This window comes from Argiope bruennichi, chromosome 1, assembly GCF_947563725.1.
Source record: "Argiope bruennichi chromosome 1, qqArgBrue1.1, whole genome shotgun sequence".
Classification (NCBI taxonomy): domain Eukaryota; kingdom Metazoa; phylum Arthropoda; class Arachnida; order Araneae; family Araneidae; genus Argiope; species Argiope bruennichi.
The window spans coordinates 79457329-79468423 of record NC_079151.1 but is presented as its reverse complement, the minus strand read 5'-3'; the positions used below and the strand labels follow the sequence as shown (position 1 = coordinate 79468423).

The 11095-nt window shown below is 27.8% G+C and overlaps 1 protein-coding gene across 1 annotated transcript in view; it reads right to left on the bottom strand.

The window, feature by feature from the left end:
• Positions 1–648: 648 nt before the first annotated feature.
• The window catches only part of LOC129981047 (cell adhesion molecule Dscam2-like), a 268212-nt gene continuing 257765 nt past the window's right edge, over positions 649–11095 (bottom strand). The window contains exon 29 of the mRNA XM_056091664.1: positions 649–1247. The gene's annotated coding sequence lies outside the window, so the exon portion shown is untranslated. The remainder of the gene's footprint in view (positions 1248–11095) is intronic.

Below are 11095 nucleotides of genomic sequence, written 5' to 3'. Positions count from 1 at the left end.
CATGATAGAACCCATGATTAAACTCAATTGTGGAATTAGAAACTAACTATTATTTCATGAATTTCAGACCCATTATTTTGAGAAAAATCTACGAATAAGTATCTTACTATTAAAATAAAAATAATTTAAGCTCGTTTTAGGATTTACTATTTATAATGTAATTAGTATTTTGTTTTAAAATTCAGTTTACTATTTGTTTTGTGCAATGGCCAAGAATTTGTATCTTAAAATGGCGTATAGGATGATGTGTCCAGGTTATTTAAAAACGCCCATGCACAAATAAGAAAAAGTAGATAATTGTGAATTGTTTAGGAATATAATTTTAATAGCTGCTAAATTTATATTACTTGCATATAATTAAGACGATATACTTTTATAATTAACAAATTAGTAAATAAGTCGCTATAAGGCCAATCTCAAATGAATGTGTGTGTGTATTTACCAAGTTAAGAACATTTTGTTCAAGAGAAAGTTCATGAACTCTCTGAAGTTAAAAAAGTGCAGCTTAGAAACATTTCCACAATATATTTCATTAAAAAAGTTACATGCTTTAGAATTTTCTTGTATCTTCATTGAGTCAATAAATACAAGCATATATAGAACTGAAAAAAGGCAATGCATTTCCATTTTACTCGAAAATGTCTATATTGAATTTTAGAGCGACTAGAATATTCTGAAGTATCACTGGATATAGTTCAGCATGCATATTTTTCTCACGGTTCTTTAACAAACAACAGGTACATCTGATTCGATTTTTCATGAAAAATCTCAGTTTGCTAACATCTAAATAATGCAAATTCAATCTGTAGAAAGAAGGCAACCATATACACATCCTCTGTGGCGTTATCACATTTCTGTCTCCATCACGACTTGCACACGTCCACATTCCAAATTTACCCTCCGGAAGTTTTCGCATGACCTATAAAAACCTGGAATTTCATTTCTCCCAATTTCTTTCTTTCTTTTTTTTTTCTTCTTGAGTTTTCCTCTCACCTTTCGTTTCCATGACGACGTGTGCTGGTGCTGGAATAGGAAGAGCTAGCTGGAAAATTTCTGGTAAAAAAAACTGCGAGCGTCCTCATGCAATTTTTTTTTCTCTCTCTCACTCTCCTTCTTCCATACTCTCCACTTTCATGGAACTCCTTTTTCACTTGTCTTTCTTTCTGGGAGTTGGCGCCGGTATTTGAAAGGGATCTCGACAGCCCAGCCGGGAAGGTTGTCTAGGTCGTCATCGGTTGACTGATTGCCTGAAATAATGAGAATAGAAAAGCACGCCGTCAGAAGGAGAATAGGAGAATTGGATGACGATGGAAGAAGGTGCTTACGCTTTCTTTTGGTTGGGACACTATCTATCAAAGATATTAGAGAGCAACATCGTTCTTTTTTTGGTAGCTTTCCCCCCCATTATTTATGAAGGGTATAGCATTTGAAGAAACTGGTGGGCATAGTGTTGCCAGGTGTGAATTGTGGAGTAATGCGGATTTATCGTCCTAATATTTATTATTATTTCTTCAGAATGTCACCCTTATAACATTTTTGCCATATGCTGGAGCTGTGATAAATTATTCAATTGTTATTTTTAAGAAACATTATTAAGTGTTCTAAAGAAATTCGGTATGTTAAATGAGTTTTTTTGATATGCTTTGATGTTGTTTTTCATGTAGAAGAAATGAATGAATTAAATGTTATATAAGAATTCTAAATTTATTTGTTGCGATAGTAAATAGATGGTTTTTTGCTTAAGTTTTAAAAATAGCTCTATCATAGAATTGTGTTCGAAACTGCTGAGACATAATGTAAATAGGAATTTGCTTTACCTTATATAAAAAAAAGCCGAACAAATCATGATTTACTCAATTAGTATTCTTAAAAAAAATACTTCGTATCTTTACAGCTACATGAAGTTATTTTTAACTAGATGTCATTTTGTGTGTCGTTAATGATTTAGTTTATTCGATTTTATTTTTGAACTATCAGGAATTTTGGGTAGCTAAATATAAAATTCAAATTAACATATAAAAAATATGTCGTTGTAATTGCATATTTTATGAATGTTAAGTTCCTCCATTTAATTTATTTTATGAATATTATAGAAAAATTTACCTATTTTATTAATGGCATCAGATCATATTTCTGCCAAAAATAAAAATTATTTCTTAAAATATTAACGTTTCTTCACTTGTATGAACAAATTATGATTCAATTCTATTAGTATGTTTAAAGAAAATACTTTGTATATTTAGAGCTGTATGCAATTATTTTTAGCTTGATGGCATTTTGCATGCCTTCAATCACTGTTATTTTGATTTTATTTTAGCACTTCCAGAAATTTTAGGTGTCCAAATATAAAATTCGAGTTAAGTTAGTAAAAATATGTCATTGTAATTGTTTTTTATGAATGATAAAGTTTTATGAGTGTTATAGATTGTTTTTTTTTCTGCCTATTTTATTTGTTGCATTAATTATATTTTTGGAGAAAATACAAATTATTTCTTAATACATTACTATTTATTCATTTACTAACTCTAATATAATTTATCTGCTTTAAATATTAATCACTTATTGTCAGTTCTGCCCGTCTATTAAAAATTATTACAATTCTTGTAGAATTGTCTAATGATAATAAGTCGCTTTTACTAGCTTTGTAACTAATCTATCGTCTCATTAATCATATTTTTGAAAGCTCTTTTTAAAGTAGAAAATGTCTATTATATTTATCAATTAATTACAAATGTAGAGTAATATTATTAATTTTTTTGCATTGATTAACTATTTGCAGAATCAAAAATTACTACATGACGAAAACAAACAAGAAATAGAAGCATATAGTAAAGACTTCTGGAAAACCACTAAAGTTGACAGTCAAGTTTATTAATTTCCTTTTAAAATTAAGTATAAAGTTAAGCGTCACACAAATTAAATATTTGATTTATGGAACAAAAAAATGTAAAATCTTTTATAAATTAATTTACATAGACATTTAAATTAAATTTTGCGAAGCTTTTATTTATGAAAATAGCAAAAACATAAAGAAAGAAAGGTAATCGGATATTTATTGTTCTATTATTATGTCAATCAATTTCCAACATCAACAATTTTAATAAGAAAAATATGATGATATTTTATAAATCTTTTTCTAGATGAAATGTTTTACTTCTTTATTTTGTATATCGAAAAAATAGTGTTCTAAGATTGTAAGCAATGATAAAGCTAATTTCTCCATAAAAACGGATGTTTTTATTGTAAACTTTTGTAATTAGTGAGAAATAAGAAGAGAAGAAAAGAGTTTTCGAAGATGAAAACATCGATAAAAAGCTATTTCTCAATAATGGCAAGTATTTTTAGATATAACCTTTTGCAATTAGTATGAAATAGGAAGAGGCTTATGTACCTTCTTTTATTTTTAGGAGAATCCTTAGAATTTCTTACACTGTTTATTGCCATTTTAAGTTTCGCATTTAGGTGTATTATATCCTAATTACTTCTCAGTATCAATTAATGGAAAAACTCTTATAGCAAAATGGCTTTGATCAAAATAACCTATAATAGCTTCATATATTTTTCCAAAACATAGAGAGTTTCTATTAGATTTTATACACTAAAAACAACCAAGCAATAAAAACAAATTTTAGAAAAGCATGCAGAAAACTTGATCCAAAAAGAGCTTGATAAGCTGTGTATATCCTAAAATTGAATATAGTATCCATATAAATAATATAATTATCGCTTTAATTGTTATGGAATTTATTATAAACTCGTATTACAGCAGGATCTCTTTAAATTGTTCTGTTTGTCCGAAAATAATTGAACTTATACGATAAATCTATAGCTGATATTTGAATAAGATTTGCCATCTACAAACATATTCGTTTTCGATTCATACAAATCTTTTATCTTGGGATGTGTTTTCCAATAAGGAAACGGTCCTTAGGATACTTTTTAGTTTCTCATATATTTAATACTAGCCGCCTTTGGCGACCAGCCGGTTCGCCAATCTTAATGTTCGTTAAAATTTTAATAATTAAATATTTTATGCAATTTCTACTTTAATAGCTTCTTCATCAAAATATTTTAAAACTTCAAATTTTGATAATCATATAATTCATTCATAATATTATAAAGGCCTTCAGTCATAACGTAATATGTATCTCTCTCATTTTCTGTTAGCACCCGTAGAATTTATGCTTTAAATTAAAGTGGAAAGAATTTATCTTCAATTAATATAATAATATTTTTTACTGAAACAAAGCATTTTTTTATAATCTGATTACTGAAAATAGAGTCACTCAGCGTTTAAACGTTATGGGCACTAAAGAATATCTTTTTAAATTTATGTAATATCTCAAGAGTTGGTCAACAAAATTTTCTTAGATTCATTATGAGCAGATCGATTCATTAACAATGTTTAAATTTAAATGCATCAAACACTAAGAAAATAAAACGAATCGTTTAAAATAAACGGTTGAAAACAGGTTTTAAAAAAACTACTTAAAAAACGATGTACTTAAAACTATCAGCATATACAAAAAATATATAACTAACATAAATACAATTTACTTACAAAAGCATGCAACTAACCCAAAAATAATTTAAATCGTCCATTGATAACGTTGTCATAGCAACAATCAGAACTGAATGCGCATGCGTGAATTTTCTTCGCCGGTTACGTAACGCAAATACGTGATTTTTTTCTACGCCAGTTGAGGTAACGCTATGCGGATTAGAAATTTTTAATTTCCTTTATTCTGTTTTATTTTAATTCAAAAGTACTTTAGAATGAATCTGAAAGATTGATTCATTAACAATGTTTAATTTTAAATGCATCAAACATTAAGAAAATAAACAGAACCGATTGAAATAATCCGCCGAAAAATTTTAACCCTAGCCTCATTACTGGAGAAAAAAGAAACTGAAGCTTTTCTCGTTTGGCGCTGGGGATAATGGAAGATTTTTTTGGCGAAAAGTTGGCGGTGGGGAAAATGGAAGATTTTTTTGGCGGGAAAGTTAGTTTTTAATTAATAATTAAAATTCTAATTAAAAATTCGAAAAAAGAAACCCCAGGTGCACAATCCCGACCTCCAAGTTATACATGTACCAAATTTGGTAGCTGTATGTCAAACGGTCTGGCCTGTAGAGCGCCAACACACACACACACACACACATTGAGCTTTATTATAAGTATAGATATAGATATAGATATAGATGGATAAAGTAAGATAATTGTCAAAAAATTCGAATTTGAAATTTCGACGAATCTTCAGGTTTCAGATATCGCCGAGTGATAAAAACATATTTTTGGAAAATCTCTGTGCCTGAGATAAAGATAACTCAAAAATTCCTTGAGCTAGACGGATGAAATTTCTCTAAATGATCTATATGTCGAATTCGAAGATTTCTATTAAATTTTGAACAAAATCCTTTCAAAGGAAATCTGCCTGTCTGGCTGTTCGGATAAAAGTTAATACAATAACTACAAAACGAGAATTGATAGATTGAAAAATTTCAGCATGCAGAGTTAACATCTATACCCTTAACTCCCATCAAAATTTGAGCCAAATCTAATAAGGATTTGACTCTCTTTCACTCTGTAATTTAGAAATATGAAAACGCGATAATTCAAAAATGGAATTACTTAAATATATCAAATATGATATGGGATTTTGTGATTATATGTTTTGTGTCAAGTTTTTGTTTCAATCAGTTGGGAAAAAAGCATCTAAAATGTAAATTCGAATACTATTGATGACGTGTCAGGGATAAATCGCGAAATGAAACTGTTAATAAATCTTATGGTGAATTTTCAGCTCTCTCTTCTTTTGTTTGAGATATTAAAATTTCAATTAGGATTTCAACTTAGGAGGAAAAAAATGATTGCTTAAATTCGGAATGCAATGATTTATTTATATCCAAGTTTGAATGATCCAGTATACCTTGACTATAGTTTGTGTAATTTCTGTAGGCGTTTCAAGGACACTCGTTTTCCCTACTCTTCACTCTTTCTCCTTCTCCGTTGCTATGGTTTCGACAAAGCTAGCTTTCTTTCCACGCCAGTATACTTCGGGAATACCTTACCTATGGAATACCTTAACAGCTGTGTAAAAAAAAGAGTGACACTATTATCTGCCTCAGCGTTGCGAGGAAGACAACCAGTTACGAGGTAGAAAATGTGACCTTGAACATCATACAGAAAATACACAGACTATAATAGTCACACGATTCATGTTTTGATAATGAGTCAAGATACTTTATGAAAATTATGCTTCTATGCAATGTGCTCGGAGATTATGAATAAAAATAATGTGAAATCAACTGTTGCTTATTCCAAATAATTTTCTGGAAATTTAAATGACGATTTACATAAATCAAAGTACAGACACATTTTTTGGTGAGAATATCAAAAAAATAATATCCAGTTTTGGATAGATTTTATGCCTGATTTGAAATGTCTTATCACAGCATAGTGGCTTGCTAAAATTGATCTTTCCATTTTCTTGTCGCAATCCCTCAGTAAAAAAGTTTTTCAGTCTTATGACAAATTTCAAACAAATTCATTGTTCTTCATTTTTTAAATCGCATAAACGCTCCAAATACACGAAATATTTTTATCTATTATTCTCAAGCAATATAAAATTAAATGAGTTAAATAAGGACGAAGAAATGATAAAATTATATTATTGAGCTCAGATAGAATGTCAAGGAATATTCAATGTTAACGCTACATAACTTCGTTACAATGAGGCTAGTAAGTTGAAGCATCGAAATTCTATTTTACAAACTTGGAATATCGTCAGATTCATTATGGTATGATCTCGTATATGACTAGAATATATTTTTATTTGCGATAAAACTCTTACGTGACTCTTTAGTAAATTATAATTTCAAACTTATTCATACTGAGACATTTATAATTTAAAGTTTAATAACTATAAAAATCAAAAATAGCTCTTATCATAGCAGTTAAAAATGAATTGCGAAAACTTATGTTCTTTTTTTTAGTATGACGAGATTTTGTACTTAGTTCTGTATCCGTTAATAAAATTAAAGTTTTATAAATTGGTCAACTTGAAATCAAAATATCTTGCATTTCACACATGCATTGAAAGCAATGTAAAGTAATTGAATATATTTTATGCCAGGAACTGATGTCATTAAACACTCTTAGTAATATTCTTTCATAGCGTTGTATCACTTATTCAAGTCATAATTGTATGAACACGATTTCTTTTATTAGTTTTATTTTAAAAATATCAAGGATAAGTAAGTGTTTTAAATACAGTAGTATTAACAGGAATTAATTTAAAAAAAATGAAATCTACGATCGCAAATTTCAACTTATCAACTTTCAACCAGTTTAAACCGGTTTGAAACAATCAGGAGACTTCTCTATCGGTCTCTATTCCCCCCCCCTCTCTCTTTATATATATATATATATATATATATATATATATATATAAAAAATGGAAAAAAAACAAAAAAAAAACATCGTTTTTCTAAATATCGACGCATGCGTAATCTGATAGTCTCTTGATTGTTTCAAACCGGTTTAAATTTGTTAATGATTTAAATTAATTAAGACAATTCGTAAGAATTCAGAGAATGTATATTTTTTAAATCTAGTTGTAACTGTAGAAAAATCGCCAAACATGACAACCTTCTGCATTATTTTCTAATACACCTTATTTTAATAAATTGAAATTATCCCTGAACCAACAATCTTTATCGATTAAACAATCAATATTTTAACTTGTTTAGTTTATTTTTAAAAAACGTTGCGTGAGTTAGGCAATAACACTGTGATTGCCAAGGAAAATACTACGACAGCAGACGATAGATAATTCAAAAGCTATACAGTGAAAGCCAACTCCAAAATAAAACTACATTAGCAGACGATAGATAATAGAAAAACTATACAGTGAAAGCCGACTCCAAAATAAAACTACATTAGCAGACGATAGAGATTTCCAAAGTTATACTGTGAAAGCCGACTCCAAAATAAAACTACATTAGCAGACGATAGAGATTTCCACAGCTATACCGCCAAAGCCGACTCCAAAATAAAAAGGATAAATCTCCAATTTGTTGCCTACGCATTTCGAGGTTTCAACAAATTGTTGCCTTCAAATTGCTTTAAAAACCTCAAGTCAAAACAACATCATGTTGTCACATGATAATAAATTATCGTAAAAAATCATATTTCATGTTATTAAAATTTACTCCAAAAATAATTTTGCTGTGAATAATAAGAATTAATTTATTAAACTTCAAAATTCTTCTAATTCAGTAATAATTTCAGGATTCTAGCTTGTATTTCTGTCAGAAATGGTTTTGAATTCCGATGTATTATATTTTCCTTTTAATAATAAAAATCTATTTTTTTATTGACCAAACGTTTACAGAAATTGCTTCAATATGTAGAATGAAAACTATGTAAAAGAAAATATCTTGTGGTTAGAAAAATTATAGTTCATTATCATAATTTACGACATTCTTTACTTACCAAACAATTTACGACATAACTTAATACGACATTCTTTACGTACCAAAAAATTCTTTAAAAGCTTTACTGATTTTTATAGAAGTTATAACTAATTATTTTTTGAATTTGACTTCTTTCAAACTTAACTTTTTTTAAATTAACTTAATGAATTTTAAAAATTATTAATTCTATGCAATTTTAGAATCTTCTTTCAGTTCAAAATATTTACACAAAAAATAAACATTGAAATAGAATGTCTCTCCATTCTTTATTTTTAAAAAATAATTAGATATTTGGGTAATATTTTATTATAAAACTATTTAGGAAATTATTTTTTTACTGCTATAAAATAGAAATGTGCGTTAAGAACAAATAATAAACTCCTGCTGAAAAACATTTAGCAGTATTCATTGGATAAAGTTAAGGAATGAAGAAAGATATAAAAAGAATAAATCGTTTAAATTTCATTTTAAGATAAGGTAATTTATTTAAAAATACAAAAAAGTATTACTCAAATCGTTTGCATTATTCTTATTCCATTTTTAATTAATTACTTTTTTAGATAAGCATTTACAATATTTCATTACATTTTAAAGAAATGAACCTATATTTAAAAGGAATCTGTCTATTATTATGAAAGATAAAGGAAAATTCAGTTGCAAAACAATATTTTTTTTTTAACTCAGTAACTTTAGAATCTCTATTATTTTTAATTCTTGATCAGTTGAAAACCTAAGTCAATTTTTTTATATTCTTTTAATTAAAATACTTTTGTCAAATAATGTATATGATTTGTAAATATTTAAAAAAAAAATTCAGTTAAAAAATCCCTATTAAGAAAAACATGATATTTTAAGAATAAATATTGCTGTTGTTATGCATGCTAAAAATTTCAAGATGCAAATAATAATTAAAAGATAGTTAACAAAAATATAGAACTTTAATTGTAAAAGTTCGATTTAATTTATGGACAAACATTTTAAGAAAGACGTTTGATTCTATGTTTTAAAATCAAACGTCTTTCTTAAAATGTTTTTCTTCTAAATAATGTTCATGGCCATATTATTGACTTATATTGTAGTTAGGATAAATATTTAATCCTTCATATTATGGACGGATATTATTGCTTCCGATATCGTTTCAGTATTACTCATTTGAATCTTAATATTTTTAATGATATCTTGATTTTTTTTTCATATTTATTTTTACTAATAGAATTTAATTATTAAATTGGTTCAAAAGTTATTCATTTCTCAAGTAAGATATCAATATAATTGAATTAAACACATTTTAATTTTAAAAAAACTACAAAGGATTTATACAAATAATAAATATAGGTTCCATGTCAAGTTTAGAATATTATTTAGGTTATAACTTCATCAATTCGTGAAATATTCTTTTAAGTTCTCTTTACTGAAAGAAATATTAAACTATTCCTTACCAACCATATGAAATGTTACTTATTTCCTAATATAATATCTCACAGAAAATAAATATTCTGCTAACAAAATTAGCATTAATTTTAAAGGAAGTAATTACCGAAAATCATTCAATCTTGAGGGAAAATTAATTATCACACATTATGCTAATCACTGTATCTTGAGTATAATTAACTTAATGCTGTTAAAAGGAATGCAAAAGTTGTCAAGTTCAGAAAGTTCTCCTTTTTTCCCTAGAAACTCAACTGCCTTAAAGAACATATTTATGTTTTAAAGTTCATAATTTTGTTTTTCATTTGGAAATTTTGATGAACATTTTTGAAGCATGATCTTTAGAGATAATACGAGTGAAGTCAGTTACTACACTAATATTAAAATTATGTGTTTTGTCAATAACCATATTTTGTTCTTAAAGAATTGCTTTTTTAATATTCTATTGATTTTCGGTGACTTAATGAATTATCTATTGCATTCATAGTATTTATATTAAATTAGTTGACTTCCAATTTAAAATTAATTTTCAGAAAAGTTAAAAAGTTAATTTACTATTATCTATCTATACTTATAATAAAGCTCAATGTGTGTGTGTGTGTGTGTGTGTATGTGTGTGTGTGTGTGTGTGTGTGTGTGTGTGTGTGTGTGTGTGTGTGTGTGTGTGTTGGCGCTCTACAGGCCAGACCGTTTGACATACAGCTACCAAATTTGGTACATGCATACCTTGGAGGTTGGGAATGTGCACCTGGGGTTCCTTTTTTCGAATTTTTAATTAGAATTTTAATTATTAATTAAAAACTAACTTTCCCGCCAAAAAAATCTTCCATTTTCCCCACCGCCAACTTTTCCGCCAAAAAAATCTTCCACTTTCCGAGAAAGGCTTCAGATTTTTTTTCTCCCAACAGTAATGAGGCTAGGGTTAAACTTTTTCGGAGGATTATTTCAATCGGTTCTGTTTATTTTCTTAATGTTTGAGGCATTTAAAATTAAACATTGTTAATGAATCGATCTTTCATATTCATTCTGAAGTACTTTTGAATTAAAATAAAACAGAATAAAGGAAATTAAAAATTTCTAATCCGCATAGCGTTACCCCAACTGGCGTAGAAAAAAATCACGTATTTGCGTTACGTAACCAGCGAAGAAAATTCACGCATGCGCATTCTGTTCTGATTGTTGCCATGAC